Source organism: Corvus moneduloides, chromosome 2 (genome assembly GCF_009650955.1).
Source record: "Corvus moneduloides isolate bCorMon1 chromosome 2, bCorMon1.pri, whole genome shotgun sequence".
NCBI lineage: Eukaryota > Metazoa > Chordata > Aves > Passeriformes > Corvidae > Corvus > Corvus moneduloides.
Genome location: NC_045477.1, coordinates 89,359,847 through 89,376,381, shown reverse-complemented (window position 1 = coordinate 89,376,381; position 16,535 = coordinate 89,359,847). Strand labels below are relative to the sequence as shown.

The 16,535-nt window shown below is 40.2% G+C and overlaps 1 long non-coding RNA gene across 1 annotated transcript in view; it reads left to right on the top strand.

Annotated features, from left to right (window-relative positions):
• LOC116440036 overlaps window positions 1-16,535 on the top strand; it is a 41,096-nt gene that overhangs the window by 4,040 nt on the left and 20,521 nt on the right. Inside the window, exon 2 of the long non-coding RNA XR_004238380.1 lies at window positions 3,573-3,638. This is a non-coding gene — a long non-coding RNA (uncharacterized LOC116440036). The remainder of the gene's footprint in view (window positions 1-3,572; window positions 3,639-16,535) is intronic.

Here is a 16,535-nt window from a genome sequence, read left to right as displayed (position 1 = left end):
AGTGAATCTGATAGCAAGTTTTACCACATCAGAGAAGTCGAAAGACATACTGCTGCTCTTGCTAGATATGTGACAAAATTGTCAGTTTCTACTTCTTTTTGTTGGTACATTTTAATCAGAAACACCACAAAAAGAGCCACCTTTCAAATGACAAACTGAGATAGAAAATATCACCTCTGTTGCCACATTGGCATTTCAGGAGATATCCTAATTGTTAAATGCCTGATTTCTCACATCTAGCAAATGTATTTTGATAGCTTCATGCATATAATCTTCCTAGATCATTGAAGAAAGAGATAAAATACATGTCTAGAAAGAAAACAAGAAAAAAAGGTATGATGTTTCTTACCCTTTAATGTTTTGGCTTTTAAAATTTGTTATCTATACCTATGGCTATCTATATATCTGTATCTATAAAATTTGCTATGTATATATCTATTACTTATAGACATATAGCACACTTGAAGTGTAAGACACCAACAAGCACTTCCACATTTCCAGGTTGTGGACAAAAGTTTTAGTACACAGGGAGCTTACCGGATTGATAGATTTTCCTGGTGTGTTTCTTACAGACCCATATGGTTTTAAACTTTATTTTTAGTGTGTTATTCCTTTTCCAAATAAAACAAAGAGACAGCATTTGTCACAAGTATTTGCTGTGAAACACAGATTTACTAAAAAGAAAGATTAAAAAACAGCATCTACATTCTATGCCTTCAAGTCATCACGATTATGCATCATTTGCCACAAGAAAAAAATAGAAGTGTTCTTAAGTGTTTGTAGAAACACGAACAATAGCTTGAGTGTAAAGAGTTATTTAGTATTTACTGAGCTTTGAAAATGCTCTGTTTTTACAACTCTGTGTTCTGCCTTGAAATGCTACTTCTGTATGTTAAGCATAAACACTGATTATATAGCTCCACTGAGGACCATAACTACAGAATACCAAAGTGGAAGGGTGAGAGAATTTGGGTTTAGGATTAGGTGTTCTATAATTTATGAAAACAGCTACATTTTTTGTTCCTCAGCACTCTTTATTTCCAGCTGAAATAAACTGTTATTTTTTAGATTTCATTGTAAGGATGCTTTCATAGTTTTTGAATTGCTTGTCCTTGGAGTCTGCTGTAATTTCTAAATAATAATTTGCATTCAAAACTTGTTATATTATCTCTCTACAACACTCTTGCAGCTTTACCAAGGAAAAACTATCTATTCTCATGTGAGTGTTCTGTATGTCTGTCTGTGATTTGTGTGGCCAGCATGTATATCATGCATACCATGATGCATATATGTGCTGTGTGCTAATTGGGACTGCATCTTCAGCTTCACTGCTGGTTGAACCTGGGGCATGAAGCTGCTGTAGCCTTACTCTCTCAGACGGTCAGATCCAGTGCATTAAGTTTTTTTCCTGTTGCATTACTAGGTCCAGATGAAATGTTTAAGGTTCTTATGTGAAAATGAAATATGACACCATTAAAAGAAAATAAATTGTAACATTGCAGAAGGACAATCAGTCTTTATACAAAACATACACAGAACCTTAGAGGCACTTGCTAGGTCTGTCTGCAGACTTGGTGTCATTCTTGCTGCTCTAGTATTCACACCTTGAATCCTGTATACAGTTCTGGGCCACTCACTCCAGGAAGGACATTGAGCTGCTGGAGCAAGCCCAGAGAAGGACAACAGAGCTGGTAAAGGGTCTCGAGCACAAGTCCTGTGAGGAGTAGTTGTAGGAGCTGGGGTTGTTCAGCCGGGAGAAAAGGAAGCTTAGGGGTGACTTTATCCCCCTCTACAACTGTTGGAACCCTGGGTTTAGAAAATTTAGGTTTCTGGGATATATGTAACAATATGGAGGATTTGGGGTGTGGATTTGTTCTTCTTTTCTCCTCCTTCTTCACAAATCTGGGTGTTCTGGTATTGGGTCAAAAAACCCTCAGTGTGGATCATGAATAGTTACTTATTGGATTATAAGCAAAAACAAATTAGTTGGCATTCCATAATTGGGTGATTTGGACCTTAAAAGACCTTGGAAGTTAGAACTCAGGGCCATTTTTCCACCTTGTTAACTAAGAGGCACACTCTGTGCAGCTGTATTATAGATAAGATATAATAAACATCTAAGTCCAAAGAGCAACCTAGTGTCTTCTGCCTTTTAATCCAAACTCTGAGTAAAAGAACTCGCGAAACAAAAGTAAGGAAAAAAAGAAATGAAACAAGAAAATCAACATACAACCACCTGAAAGGAGGCTGTAGTGAGGGGCAGGAAGAGGGGGAAGAAACTATTAGTCTTTTCTCCCAAGTAACAAGTGACAGGACAAGAGGAAACAGCCTCAGATTGTATCAGGAGAGGTTTAGATTGGATATTCGGAAAAGTTTCTTCACTGCAAGAGTGGTCAGGCATTGGAACAAGCTCCCCAGGGAAGTGCTTGAGTCACCACCCCTGAAGATATTTAAAAGACATGTAGCTGTGGCACCTGGGGAGATGGTTTAGTAGTGGACTGGGCAGTGCTGGATTTATAATTGGACTCGAAGATCTTAAAGGTCTTTTCCAACCTAAATGACTCTATGATTCCCTCCTCATGTATCTTGGCTGCTGGGTGACCAGATGGCATCGCAAGGGTCCCCTGCTCACCAACTGGGGCTCGGGAGTGCAAGATTCCCTGCATAGCCAGCAAAATTTCTTGTCTTCTTCAGCTCAAGCACTGCATGTCTGCTCTGCCTTTTTTTTCTCAGATCACTGAAGCAATGAAACAAAAAGAATGTTCCTCCCTCACTCACACAGTGTCTGCCAACAAGTAGCCAAAAGAAACATCTTCCCAGGCTTGCCCCAGCAGCATCTGCTGTTTGTGTTCTAGGTGCCCAACAAGCCTATGTCTGCCAAAAAGGAAAGGGAATAGAAGAAAGACAGCAACTTGTTCCACCAGTGCTTAGGTGAGGGAGGCCTGTGTTACAGCAGAAGTTTCTCCCAGCACTAAACTTCCTCTTGAAAAACTCAAGAAAAAAACCAATATTCTCTATTCAAGAGCTAGAAAAAGAAAAAGGTAACTTGTACAGGAGTCATCATTCTGTATAAAAATGGATTAAGCATGGTAATATACCCCCTATTTTTCAGAAGCAGAAGTTGAGGCCATGATTAGGTAGCTCCCCTGCAACTGCAAATTGCTGTGAGGCAGACAAAACGAAGAGGAATAAAAGGAAAATCTATACATAGTATTAATCACAGATAGTTGCCCAAAGGCCTAAGAGTCATTATGATGCAAAATATTTCTTTATTATTATTTTGATTCAGGCCAAATTCAGACCTTACCTAACTACATTTATTGCTTCATTGTTTCATACTCTTAATCACTAGTTTTTTGTTGTTTTGAATAGAAATGAAGGCAATTATTAATAATGGGGTTTCAAAACGATCCTTTAAAAATATTTTAATTAACATGGAATAATTTTGTTATGAAATACCAAACTATATGATGTCATACAGTAGGTAACAGGCCAAGGAATGGAAAAGACTAGTAGGAAGAAAGAGTCCCAATATGTAGCTTCATAAATCAAGCAAATGACATTTCTTACAGCTGAGAAAGACTACAAACGCCTGTGTGCGACTCAAAGAAGCTTGAATCAGAAGAGGCATGCAAAAGGTAAGTTCATCCGTATTTCTTTGTGTTGTAAACATTCACTCCAAACTTTATATATATACACTTTATATATAAAGTGAAGTTGTGTGCTAGTTTCGGCTGGGGTAGAGTTAGTTTTCTTCACAGGGACTAGTATAGGGCTGTGCTTTGGATCTGTGTTGAACACAGGGTTGATAACGTAGAGACAATTCTGTTATTGCTAAGTGGGGCTTCCACAGAGCCAAGGCCTTTTCTGGTTTTTTGTACTGCCACACTGGTGAGGAAGCTGGGGGTGCCTTCGAGGTTGGGAGGAGACACAGCCAGGACAGCTGACCCCAGCTGACCAAAGGGATATTCCAGACCATATGACATCATGCTCAGTATACATAGAGGGGTGGAGAAAGAGGAAGAGGGGGATGTTTGGAGTGGTGGTGTTTGTCTTCCCAAGTAACCCTTTTGTGTGATGGGGCCCTGCTATCCTGGAGATGGCTGAACACCTGCCTGCCTATGGGAAGCAGTGAATCAATTCCTTGTTTTGCATTGCTTAAATACGCAGATTTCCGTATTAAACTGTCTTCATCTAAACCCACGAGTTTTCTGTCTTTTACCCTTTCCATTCTTTCCCCCATCCCACTGATGGGGGAGAGAGTGAGTGGCTGAGTGGGGCTTGGTTGCCAGCTGGGGTTAAACCATGGCAAGTTCTCACTTAGATTCTGCCTGTTCTTCCTTTTCATTGAGTCACTGAGACAGTAAGCCAAAAAAACTCACTGCATTTGCAGAATGCCTATCCTTGAAATGTGTGATAAGAGAAGTCCTGTTGTCCTGTTTGTCCATGGAGCTGAACAACAGCTGGAAAAATACCAGATTTGGAATTCTAGCTTCACATAGATAACATGCTGGTGGCTTAGGGGAATGATAGCCCAACAGGGTATCAGAATATATATACTTCAAATCTTAATGTACACCTTATCATTGGAAAAATTCTTTGACTGATTGAGAGGTTTTATAACACTTTCAAATTTTTCACTGGGTTTGGCTTTTACCCACCTGCTAGGGTGAAATAATCTGTTGTATTATCTGCAACTGTGCATGCTATCTCCCAGATATCTGAGATATACCCCTTATTCATTTCCAGCACGAATGAATTTCCAGAGTTTGTCCCTACTTTTTTTTCAGCAACTTTGAAATATCAGTATCATAATCTGCTCAGAAATAAAAGCAGCTGAATAAATTTGCAACTAATCTTTTGAATAATTTTGGGTTTATTTCTTGTAATTTTCTTGTGTTTAAACCCTGTTCAGCAAGATATCATCAGTTACTTAGCATTTACATCAGGATCAGGCTTCTTTCTTCAGGATGTTATAGGAAATTTAAGATGCTATTTGTATTCTTTGGATAAAGATCAGCCTCTTCAGACAGAGTTTTAGTTCCTGTCTCAAGCATTTTTCAGTTAGGGAAACCAGCCTGTACGAAAAGTTCCATACATCTCCAGTAAGATGCGATTTGTTCCTAAATGCTCTCCAACACTAAAACCACTGGTATCTGCTGATGTCACCGCTACCAGAATGATGGAGACACTGAAATTGCTGAACCTGACTGAGCACATCCACCTTCCAAAGTGATTTACACAGAAAGATATGATGTGCTTGGGAAAACAGAAAAGTTAGCTTACTTGGTGAAAAACAAGTTTAAAAAAAAAATCTCTTCTTTTTCTTTGTCTTCAGTTAGGCAAGATTTAGACTATATTGCTTTACACCTTGAAATTCTTCATCTTCTTTGCAATCCACTAAATCACTACTCTGTCAGCAGAACTTGTGCAGGCTTGAAAGACAGAAACACAACCAACACTCTCCGAAAAATGGAAATTTTTATGTGGCCTCAGAGTTTTGCAGCATTCTGTTTTTTCTTTTATTTGAAGAACATAAAATTAAGAATCGTCTAGGTGCATTAGTGGAAGAAGATGGAGCTGAATAAAAATAATGCAGTGATAATTTGGATAACTGATTCTGCTAAGTAAAAATCCTCTGTCACAAGATGCTCTAACAAAGAAATTATTGAAGTCTGACTAACAGGAATGACAGTCAAGTCAGAGACATCCCAGGCTTTGGGTCTCACGGAGTGTCTGGCTTTTCTTTTCTAAGTGAAAGAACAGCCTGGAGTCAGACACGGATGGAAGGAAGAAAGAGGGGATAAAAGTCAGTGAAGAGACTTGGCAAGTCTCAGACAAATGGCAAGGCAGTCTAAGATGTTCTCTGATATGAAAACACTGCCACACAGAATGATGAAAACACATAGCAAAATTTACAAGTGAAGGAAAGAAAGTTTGCTGTGCTTCAGAGAGCTGGGGGACGAGGGCAGAGTGAGCAGAACTAGATGAAGAAAATCCAAAACAGCAACAAAAGAGCCTCCTGGAGAGTGTTTTTGCAGCCAGGGAGGGAGGACTGGTTCCCCAGCAGACCAGTCTTCAGCCCTGTCAGCAGCAAGTGGATGGACATCCGTTCCTACAGATGCACCATAGGAGGTCATTCTCTCCTCCAGAGTCAGGAAGTTCAAAAAGTCTTTCCCTTTTCACATCTGTTTTCCTGTTTTCCTAAATTAGTAAAAAAAAGATAGGGAGGCTATGTTTCTCCTGCTACAGACACCTTCCTTTACAGCTGTTTCTCTTTGTAACAGAGATAATTGTACTATATTACCTACAAAACACTGCTTATGTCAATGCTAAAGGTAACTGTGATTGCTCACGTGACTTCTGGTTTTAACTGCCTTTTGTTTCTTGCTTTGCTAAATTGTTTCAGTTTCTTCTAAGCTTGTTGATAAGGCTTCTGAAAGGCCCAAATAATGATAACCCCCACATGAATAAGAGTTTTTGCTAGTAAATGTGGTAAGTGGAGTAAGGGCATCTGGTTGCTAACTATGTCTTTGGATAGCAGTATTGTTTCAGGCACCTGATCTAAATTGTGGAACGTTAAAAGGAAAAGAAAAGAAGAGCGAAAAAAGGAAAAAGGAGAAATCCACTGGTCTTTGAAAGATCTTACACACCATGGAAAGGAAAATGTAAAAAAAGCCATTTTTCTGCTTTCCAGCCTACCTTTCAAGTATTTCAGCTACAGATTGTGCTTGATCTCCAGCTGCTCTCTTGACACAACATGGAAGAGTTATTTCTAATTCAACTGTCCTTAGAGGCAATAACGATTTTTTCCTGAAAATCTCACGTCTCCCTTCTTCACTGAATTTCTCTGCAGCATTCCCCACTGCATGACAGGTCCGCAATTATCATTCTTGAAAACTATTATTTAAAAAGTTCCAGTTTGCTCCTGAAGCTGTTAAAAGGTCTGAATTATAGGACCTGCAGCAAGAGAGCACCAGAGAACATTTCTGACAGTGTGCGGCCAATCGTGAATCGCATTTCAGCTTGATGGAAATGCTCAGACATTGCACCCCATTCAAATGATGTGCTGGTCCCTTAATCTAAAATTTTCTATTTAATTTTTTTTTTTTTTTTAGTTTCCCAATCGTTTTTTTTCTTTTAGAATTATGACCTGGCAGTACAAGAATTCAGGGTGACAGAATAGGAGGAAATACTTTCTTCTTCTCTTTTAAGGGATGCAGGAAAATTCAAAAAAGTTTAGTTCAAAGAAGATGTTGCCAAAGAAGAGATTGTTCATTGAGATGAAAAAATGATAGGCAATTTCAGATATGAAATAAATCTTTAATAGCCACTTTAGGACATAACTTTGCTGGTAACATAAAGAATTCTTTCAGGATAACTTGCATTCTACAGAAAAGATAGACAAAGGATACAAAGGTTCAAGAGCAATTACTCAGCATGAGGAAATATAGAAAACAATGCTGAAGAACGGTAATGTCAGCAATGGCTTGACACAATAAACAGTGAGAGTGAAATCTTGTAGATTTGAAGATGGATAGAAGTCATCAGGAAGTTAGCAGCACTTGAAGATATCATACAGATTCGAAAGTCTGGGTTTCCCATCACCTCTGTTCCTTTTGTTCCCTCTACTAAGCTTATGAACCACATAAGCTCTTTATGTTGACTCTGAAGGCTGAAGAATCTCCCCTTAGGAAATACACACGTTCCCTGTTGCCAAAAAGTAGCTGCACCCATAAGAAGCTCAAGGACTTAGATGCTCAAAACCCTTGCTTGATCCTTTGGGACACATCTAGGATTACTTTAGAAATGCAGTGGGAAGCTTTATAAGTGGGTTTGCAGATGACTCCACAAACTTTCCTGCTCTTATCCCAAAAGAGTTCTCTAAAACTTAACTGAAGATAAGGTTGGAAACAGGGTATTACTAAAACATGCAGAAGGAAAATGACTTTTCCTCATGTAATGCCCAGTTACCCAAAGCATATAAATAACTAAAGAGCACTCAGGCAGATACACGGCTGTAAAGTAGGAGCTGAAAAGATCTATTGACCCCATCTGACATGCTTTTCAAAGCACAGCTACAGCTGAGCCGAGTGGTGCCATTCAAAGGTGGCTGATAAGAGGTAGCACAGCAGTCCTGAGGGGAACACACTTTGTGAACACAGACAGTGATTACGCTGAAAAAATTAACACCTCTAATCAAGCAGAGGATGCAAGGCCCAAAACACTGATCTTGTTCTCTTTATTGAAGAGAAATAAGCTGTTCTTTTATCCTAAACACTGTATCAGCCTGATGTTCACAGTGCTACAAGTCATGAAGCTCTCATTTTTTCACAATCCACTCTGAACACACCAAACTGTGCACAGTATGAGCTGATAAAGCTTGACTCGAGCATTTTTTCTGAATGTAAATTGCCATAGGCTTTAAAGGATTCCAGATCTCCCTCGGGTAGATACAAACTATTTTTAAAATGGATTTGATAACACATCTGTTTTAAAAGTCAATTTGAAACAGAGTATGTCTGTGTGCTAATGGCAGTAAATGGGATTGTGAAACATATGCTTCAGGCCTTTTAAAAAAAAAATGCAAGAATGTAAGGACACAAATAATAAAATAATAATAATTCTAATTCACTCCATATTCCAGTCATTGTCCATACACATCCAAGTGTATGGACATCACAACAGAGTCATACTTGGCAGCTGTCTTTAAGTCAGCTTTGATGAAAACTGCAACTGAATTCCATGCTAACAGCAGCCAGGGCATAACATGGGGGCAGGGAGGCCTTCCATCTGGAAAAGGTTATAAAAGCTATTTTGTATGTGGGTATAAACATAAATACATACATCTGTACATACTTTTTACATATTTACATATATGTAGGTATACATACACGCTTTTTGGACAAGATGCCTGCAGAAGATTTTTTACTTACCAGCAGAGTGTCATAGTACCAGCTCAGCCACTTGTATATTCCCACCTTGGAATGTCTCTTCTCTGATCTGAGCTCTCAGAGGGCACAAAGCATCCTCTGGGGGACAGAGATGCCTCTAAGAATAAGGTAAGGCAGCGTATTAGGGAGCTTTCCCATCTCCAAGGCAGATAGCAACTATGTGAGGAAACCCACTACCTACAGAGGGCAGGAGTGCGAGCCCCCCAGACTGCCAGTCCTGTGAGATTAGAACTATCTAATTAAAAGAGAAGCCTTGGTGGGGAGGAGGCAGGATGGTACCACCACAGAAATGAAGAGTAAACAGATCTGTGCACTTTAAAATATGGTGGCAAAACTTCCATTATTTTTAATAGGGCCAAGGATTTACCACCTTTATAAAACCAACATGTCTAAAGTATTTGCCCACAGGCTGTCTCAGCACTGGATGAAGGAGCAAGCAGCAGTCTCCCACAGGTATTACTTCTCTGCCCTTGAACAGCAACTGGGACATGTGGAAATGGCAATTTTTGTTGGTGATTGATTCTGGCTCCAGAACCATTCATGTCTCCTTTCTCTGTCAGCATCTGCAATCACAGTTTGCCAAAAACAAGTCTCACAAAAAAAAAAAAAAAAAAAAAAAAAAAAATTACCTTTTCTCAAATAAAAAAACAAATCTAAAGAACAAAGGGAAAAGAGAAAAGGGCACTTTGGAGTATCTTAGAGAATTAAATTGTCACATTTAGTCGGAATCATTTATCTCATCAAAAATATCTACCTCTACTCGTCACTTTGTTCTCTTTTTATGCCATTTCTACAAAACTATGCTACAAATCAGTGGGCTTAAAATGACTGTTTCAGTCAATGTTATATGGAACTGTATGACGCAGTCAGAAAATAAAAGACTCTATACCACTTTGCCATTTTCTTGGAAAAGAAAGCAAAACAAAGCTGTGATTTTATTTTTTTTTCACATCAAATGCTGTAAGTGTTTGAGATAGGGGTAAAACTAACTTGTTGAAAATGTTATCTCTGCCCTCACATGCTGGATTCTTGCTAGGTCTGTAGGTCTGGCAACTCCTTAGGCACTTTCCAACTTGGCTAGAAAATTCCTAGAGAGATTATTTTGACTTGTTTAGAATTCCTTAGAACTTACCATTGTGCAGAGATGGACATCTATTCTCTAGTCTAAACGTTCCTTACATTGTAGACTAAGAATATTAGGAACCTGAGTGCTGTCTATGTTTGTCACTAAGGCATTAGAAGTGGTCAGAAGTATAGCTCTTGCTATAGTTGCAATGGCAGCATTTAAGTGGTAATAGGAACATTTCCATAAAGAACCAAATCCTTCCTTTCTTTCCTGACACAGAATTTAAATAAAAACTGTGTTGCTAAAACTTCAATGTCAAGGTGCCTAACAGAGTTTGTGCTCCATCACAGGGCGTCAGGGGCAGGAGAGTAAAAATGCCTCCACTTGCGAAGCGTGAGGGGCTCAAGACTGGCAGCACCCCAAAGTGTGGGCTGTAGAAGTGTGGTACCACAAGCTACCTCTTACTGTCAATACAGGAGAATTATTAAAAGAACCTGATCTCAACCAATCAGACAGGTGGTTATGAAACCATGTGGTAAAACAGGAAAATATCCCTGTAGGCAAAGCTGTCAAGGCTACAAATATCTAAAAGTAAAATTGGTATAAATAATTATCTGGAACCAATGAGGCAAGAAAGACAAATACTGTCAAGAGAGAATAACATACAAATTTAAAGCCCAGGCTGCAGGGAGATACGTGAAAGCCAACCATTGTTATAAAGTACAAGATAAGAGGAACAATGCTGTGGGGATTCTTTTCAGTAGAAAAACAGTAGTCTTAAAAACAGTTAATCAAGCCCAGAATATTCATACATTGTAAGTTAATCTAACTTTGCTTCTCAAGTGTTCTTGCTTTCCATTTTGAACACAACTGAAGAAGATGAATATGTAGATTAATCTCATAATGGAATTAATTTTCATCATAGCTGCTGAATATTTGTACACAAATACCATATTGCTGCAATACATCCTACACTATCAATTTGATACTGTGAATCCATGTGATACTGTTGATACTGTGAATGCCTCTTCGGAATGGATTAGTGAAAACTTTTAAAAGGTTTGTACTCTGATGTCAAATGATGCACACAAATATTTCTAAAGGGAATGCAAGAGACCACAAAAGTGGGGTTATCTGAGCTTCTCATTCTAATTTTTTCTGGCTTATAAAACCTTTGCCACTGCACACGCCTTTGGGACTGTGGTTACCTAATGGGGCCAAACCTTTCCTACCTTTGTCTCTCCTGACAAGCTGAAGAGACATCCTGTCCCTTCCTGACAGACACAGGAGTCACTCAGAACAAGCTCCCACTCTTTTTTCTCCCCTCTCCTGCCTTTCTTTTCCTCCACCTGAGATGAAGCATTTTTGCCTAATTCTTAATCCTAGCACAGGTCCCAGTTTGTTATTTCTGATAAACTTCTTTGGCATTATGGGACTTCTTCCCACCTCGCTTCCAGACTGCTTCTCCTGTGATCTGAACCACAGGCAGAGTGCAGTGACCATCACCTCCCCACAACCCCAGGGGCCATGTCTTCCTTGTGCCCTCCCAACATTTGCTGTTGCTATGCTGAAATTATTATAATCCCTGCAATTACCTGGACATCAGACAGCAATAAACTCCTGGATTTATTGCTATAATCAAAATTGCTCCTACCAGTATATATTGAAAGAAGATACTCATGAGGTGGGGGCCAAGGCCTTTAGCACCCATTCACACGAAATTCAGGAGTTACAGCAAATGGAACAAGGGCAAAAAAATCTCTTCTTCCTTGCTGAGATTTCATGAGTAGGGAAGGCAAATATTTTCTCTTCCTCATATCTCAGCAAGATGTTGCCGTAGGCATTTGGCTTCCAAGAATAACCAAACTTAGAAGACCAAGAAGATGCTGGAGGTCAAAGGTTTTTCTCTGAGGAAAGCAACTCTGCCAAGGAAGAGCAAGTGTCAGACTTCTCAGCTGCCAGTGCCAGTGCCACTTTGACCCTGTACCAGGATTCTCCTTTTAGCTTCAGATCCACCCCACAATATGCTGCATTGCATTGCATCTAAATATGCATGCATACATAGTCCAGAGTTATACTTTAAAAAAAACCAAACAAGTTAATTCATTACCAACTCACTCCTGCTAATGCTGTTTTGGTTGAAATTTGGTTACATTAATTTCTTCTTACCCGTTCTCCCATGCCTTCCCTCTTACTGCATAAGCCTTTATTTTTCCCTTTAGTGCTCAACTTGTTTGCACACCATTGTAAAATGCTTAAACATTGCATCTTGCCATCACAGTCAAAATACACTTTCATGCTGCTGTGGACCACACTGATTTAGAGAACTTACGTATTAAACAACCCACTATTAATTATATCTTAATTAGTGCGTTTATAATTAATAGGCATCCCAGACCGCTGCTAGGACTGTGGTTGTGTTGTTTGCCTGTCCTTAACATTGTTTTCTGATGAAACTTCTTTGATTTTGTATTAACATGAGACACGAAGACTTTCTTATTTTAAGTACCATTGCATAATTTCTATCTTACAAGGTAGCAATGCTGCATTTATTGTTTAAACCTTACGTGTACTAACACAAATAGATTTTCTAATTTTTAAACCTGTCTTTGGAGGAAAGTGACAAGCATATGAAAATAACAGTGTGACAAATTTTTAGTGTAAAAGTGTACACTTCTATAGACAATGGCAGGAACGTGAATAATGGTGTCATACCTGCCGCCACTCAGCAGTCAAAGTGTGACACCCTGGTTTGTAAAGTATAGCATCCTCATTTTTCTGTCTGGGATTTCTTGGACAGAAAAATATGTGCTATGTGGGTGCCATGGATTTTTTGCAAGGGTATGTAGTAACAGGACAAGGGCAAATGGCTTTAAACTGAAAGAGAGTAGGTTTAGTTTGGCTATTAGCAAAAAAATCTTTGCTGGGAAGGTGGTGAGACAGTGGAACAAATTGCCCAGAGAAGTTCTGGATGCCCCATCCCTGGAAGTGTTCAAGGCCAGGTTGGATGGGGCTTTGAGTGGAAGGTGTCCCTGCCCATTGCAGGGAGGTTGGAACTAGATGGTCTTTAAGGTTCCTTTAAACCCAAACCATTCTGTGATTCTATGATATAATGAAGAGTTGAACAGACAATACCAGAAAACTGCCCAAAATTTTCTTTTTTCTCAAACTTAGGAGAGAAATAGAAAAAAAAAGTCAAGAGTTATAGATTACTTGTAAAAGCAGGATCATCTTTTCTCTTCCCTCCCCAAAAGGAAACAGGTATTAAATATGCATGCTTTTTACACAATTTACCTTGAGTAGATACCTTAGACATAAAAAAAAAAAAAGACAAAGAATAAGCAAATAACAAAATGGTCCAATTTTCACCCTCAAGAAGCCTGTAAACATATGGGAGAAAAAGCAGAATAAATACCAGAAAAGATAATAAAAAGACAGATGGAAAAGAATAAGAAACTAGGTGAAGTTAAGCAAAAATAGAAGTCTAGGAGATAAAATAAAAGGATAAAAACAGAAGGCAGAAATGGGAAACATACACAGAGAAAACAAAAAGAAAAATAATTAAAAAGTAGTAAAAGTAGGAGGATTCTAGTGAGACCAAATGATCATGGATCTGAGGCAAAAGAGTCTCAGGGAAAGAATAATGACAGAAAGTCATATTGCTTTAATCATGCTATATGGTTGCACTAGCAAAACTTCCCAAGCATTGACTCAGCAGTGTAGATCTTAATGTGTTTGTATCAGTAGAGCATATTCATAAAAGAAATGGAAAATCTGCAGGGCAGGAATACAGCTAATAGCCACAAAAGCAAAGCAACAGTCAGGTTGGAAGAGAGAAGGAATTGCAACAGTAGACACAGAGCAGCTTTTAACGGAGCCTCAAGTTGTATTGCAGAAAGGTTTCAATTCTACAATTGAACAATAGATTCAGCTTTCAAACAAAAGTTTCCAGTCCCTGCATGGATCCTCTCATGCTGAGACACCTCAGATACAGACTTTGACTGCATACTTTCCGGTAAAAGGATATTTTGTCCTTTGCAGAGAATATTATTGTCAGTTTACGCAATTTAATTTCCTCTTCACACACACAGTCACGGTTCTGAGAGAAGACTTAAAGCTTTGGGCTTCTAACTTCAGTCCTCTTCACTGTACGTAAGCTCAGGTCCAAGGCAGGTGGCAGAAATATCCGCCTGCACACTGTGTAGGGGTCCGCCACAGTCAGTGCTGGACTCTGGGGACATAACCTGATATTTGCATATTTTGAACACCTTTCAAATGCAGTTATGAATCACATCAAAGAGAACAAGACTGCTGTACTGAGGGGGTTTGCACCCAGCGTGCCAACATAAAGGAGCCCAGAGGTCTAGGCTGCAACCCCTCTGTAAGGTAGCACACACAAAAAGGAGGGGACGAGCTCCTCATCTGAGGGAGCAGTCTTCTCTGAGGCATGTGTAAGGACACGCAGGCGGAGAAGAAAAGAGGGGACTCTCCATATGGATTACATGCTGAGATTTACCCCCTGAAAAGGACCAGGATGAAGACCCCAATTTTTGCCATCATTCAGGGATTTTATAGTGGGGATAGGGAAGGCAGGGAAAGGGATTACAGCCAATGAGATGAGGGCAAGTAGGCGGCGTTAGCAGTGAGGGAACCAATGGGAATAACACATAGGAGGGACTTGGGGAAGGAACCAATGGGGTGTCAAGTACAGCAGAACTTTCTAGAACTAATACATATTAACTAAGGGAAATTAATATACATAGTCATACATAAAACTGGGAGGGGAAAACAATCATCAGGAAACATGTAAATCATAGAACTGTGGAACTGTGGGTTCTCATCCGAGTGAGCTGCTTTAGACCTCGGTGCCTGTAGCGGGTTCAGTTCATTTAGGAAGAGGAGTCTCTCTTGCTCATACTATGGAGATATTATCACAATGAGATAACTGCCCGGGTTGGTTCTCTGCTCGCTTCAGTATCACGAGACAGCCGCCCGGGTTGGTTCTCTGCTCGCATCATGTGGGAGTCCCCACGACTTGCAGCTTTTCCCACAACTGCTTTCAAGGGTCCACTCTTGAGCTACTGGGGTACAATTTTAAGGTTGAGCCGTTCAGAAACAAATGTTCTCTTCACCCATCTCTGGGAGCATTTTCATCTCTGAGAACAGAGGCTCTCCGCCTTCCCTGGGAGAAAAAGGGTCCTCATCATCTTCACCTCTAGCACTATCTCTGGGAGCATCTCTAGGAACACAGGTCTTTCTCCTTCCAATTTGGAGCAAGAGTCCTCATCACTTCCATCTCTCGCTGTTCAAACTTCTCATCAAATCACAGCTGCTTCAGCATTTGTTTATTCCAGCACAGGGTGCTCCTGCTCACAAGTGCAGTTTGAACGCTCCACCCCCACTTGCTTTGATGAAATTACAATGGGTACTCTGATATATCATAGTCTATCACCACCATAGCTTTACAACAGATTTTCAGCTTCAAGTATCTCCTCTTTCTCCTCCCTCAGGTTTTCAGCTCTTCACAGCACTAAAAGGGTTAATCTCACCAGGGTCTTTCAGCTGGAATTTCACCTATCGCTGTTGGTCACATGATCTTTGCCAGGCAGGGGGGCAGCTTCGGCTGAATCTTCACCTTCAGCCACACTGGAGAGGGGAAGTGGCCCATCTGCACGTAGCAGGGCTGGGGGGGGACCGCAGGTGGAACAGGGCTGCATGGCTCCAGGATGGCTGTGGCCGGTCCAGCCCAAGCAGGGCCTGGCCCGGGGCCCTGCGGACCCCATACGGGCCCTGCAGCTAAATGTTGCTGCATCGGAAATGGGACAGAGCTCCCCCAGGCTTTGTCCATTCTTAAATGTGGACCACAGAGGCGGTCAAAATTTTAAGTGGCTTAAAAGTTTGTCAATATTCAAACTGGCCAGCTGATAGGTTCTGCCAGGTCACAGAGGAAGCTGTAAGCACCTCTTTGCAGGAAAATCCTGAGCTATGCTTGCTAACCCATGACAGTGTCTGACCACGAAGCTTAGTGTTGGTGGGATCTTCAGCGGTCAGAGTGGCTGGAGCTACTTGCACCACCACACTGTACAAACTAACCCTCCTTTCTCTTGAGTTTCATACCAATTACACTGCATTTGAGGCACCATGGATATCAGCTGACTGAACCAGTGCTTGGATGCCAAGGGCATCTCAGTAGATCTGATAAGCCCGATAATTCATGCACAGATGGACAGCAGTAACTGTTATGTTCATCCCTTCCTACTACTACTACTATTTTTGCAGCTGGTTTGCTTTCTTAGATAGAGGATAATAAAGATCCACATGATAGAGACCAGAGTCTCTATTATTAGTATGTAAAAGCAAACTTCATTAATGTTTACTGACAGCACAACTACTTAAGTGATTCAGTCTGGTGTCCTTTAGTCACAGACTCTTGAGGGCTGAAGCTTTCTACATAGCAGCAGGGACCACTTCCACAATAAACACTGATGCTCAGTTAATCCAAGTTCTAATTAATT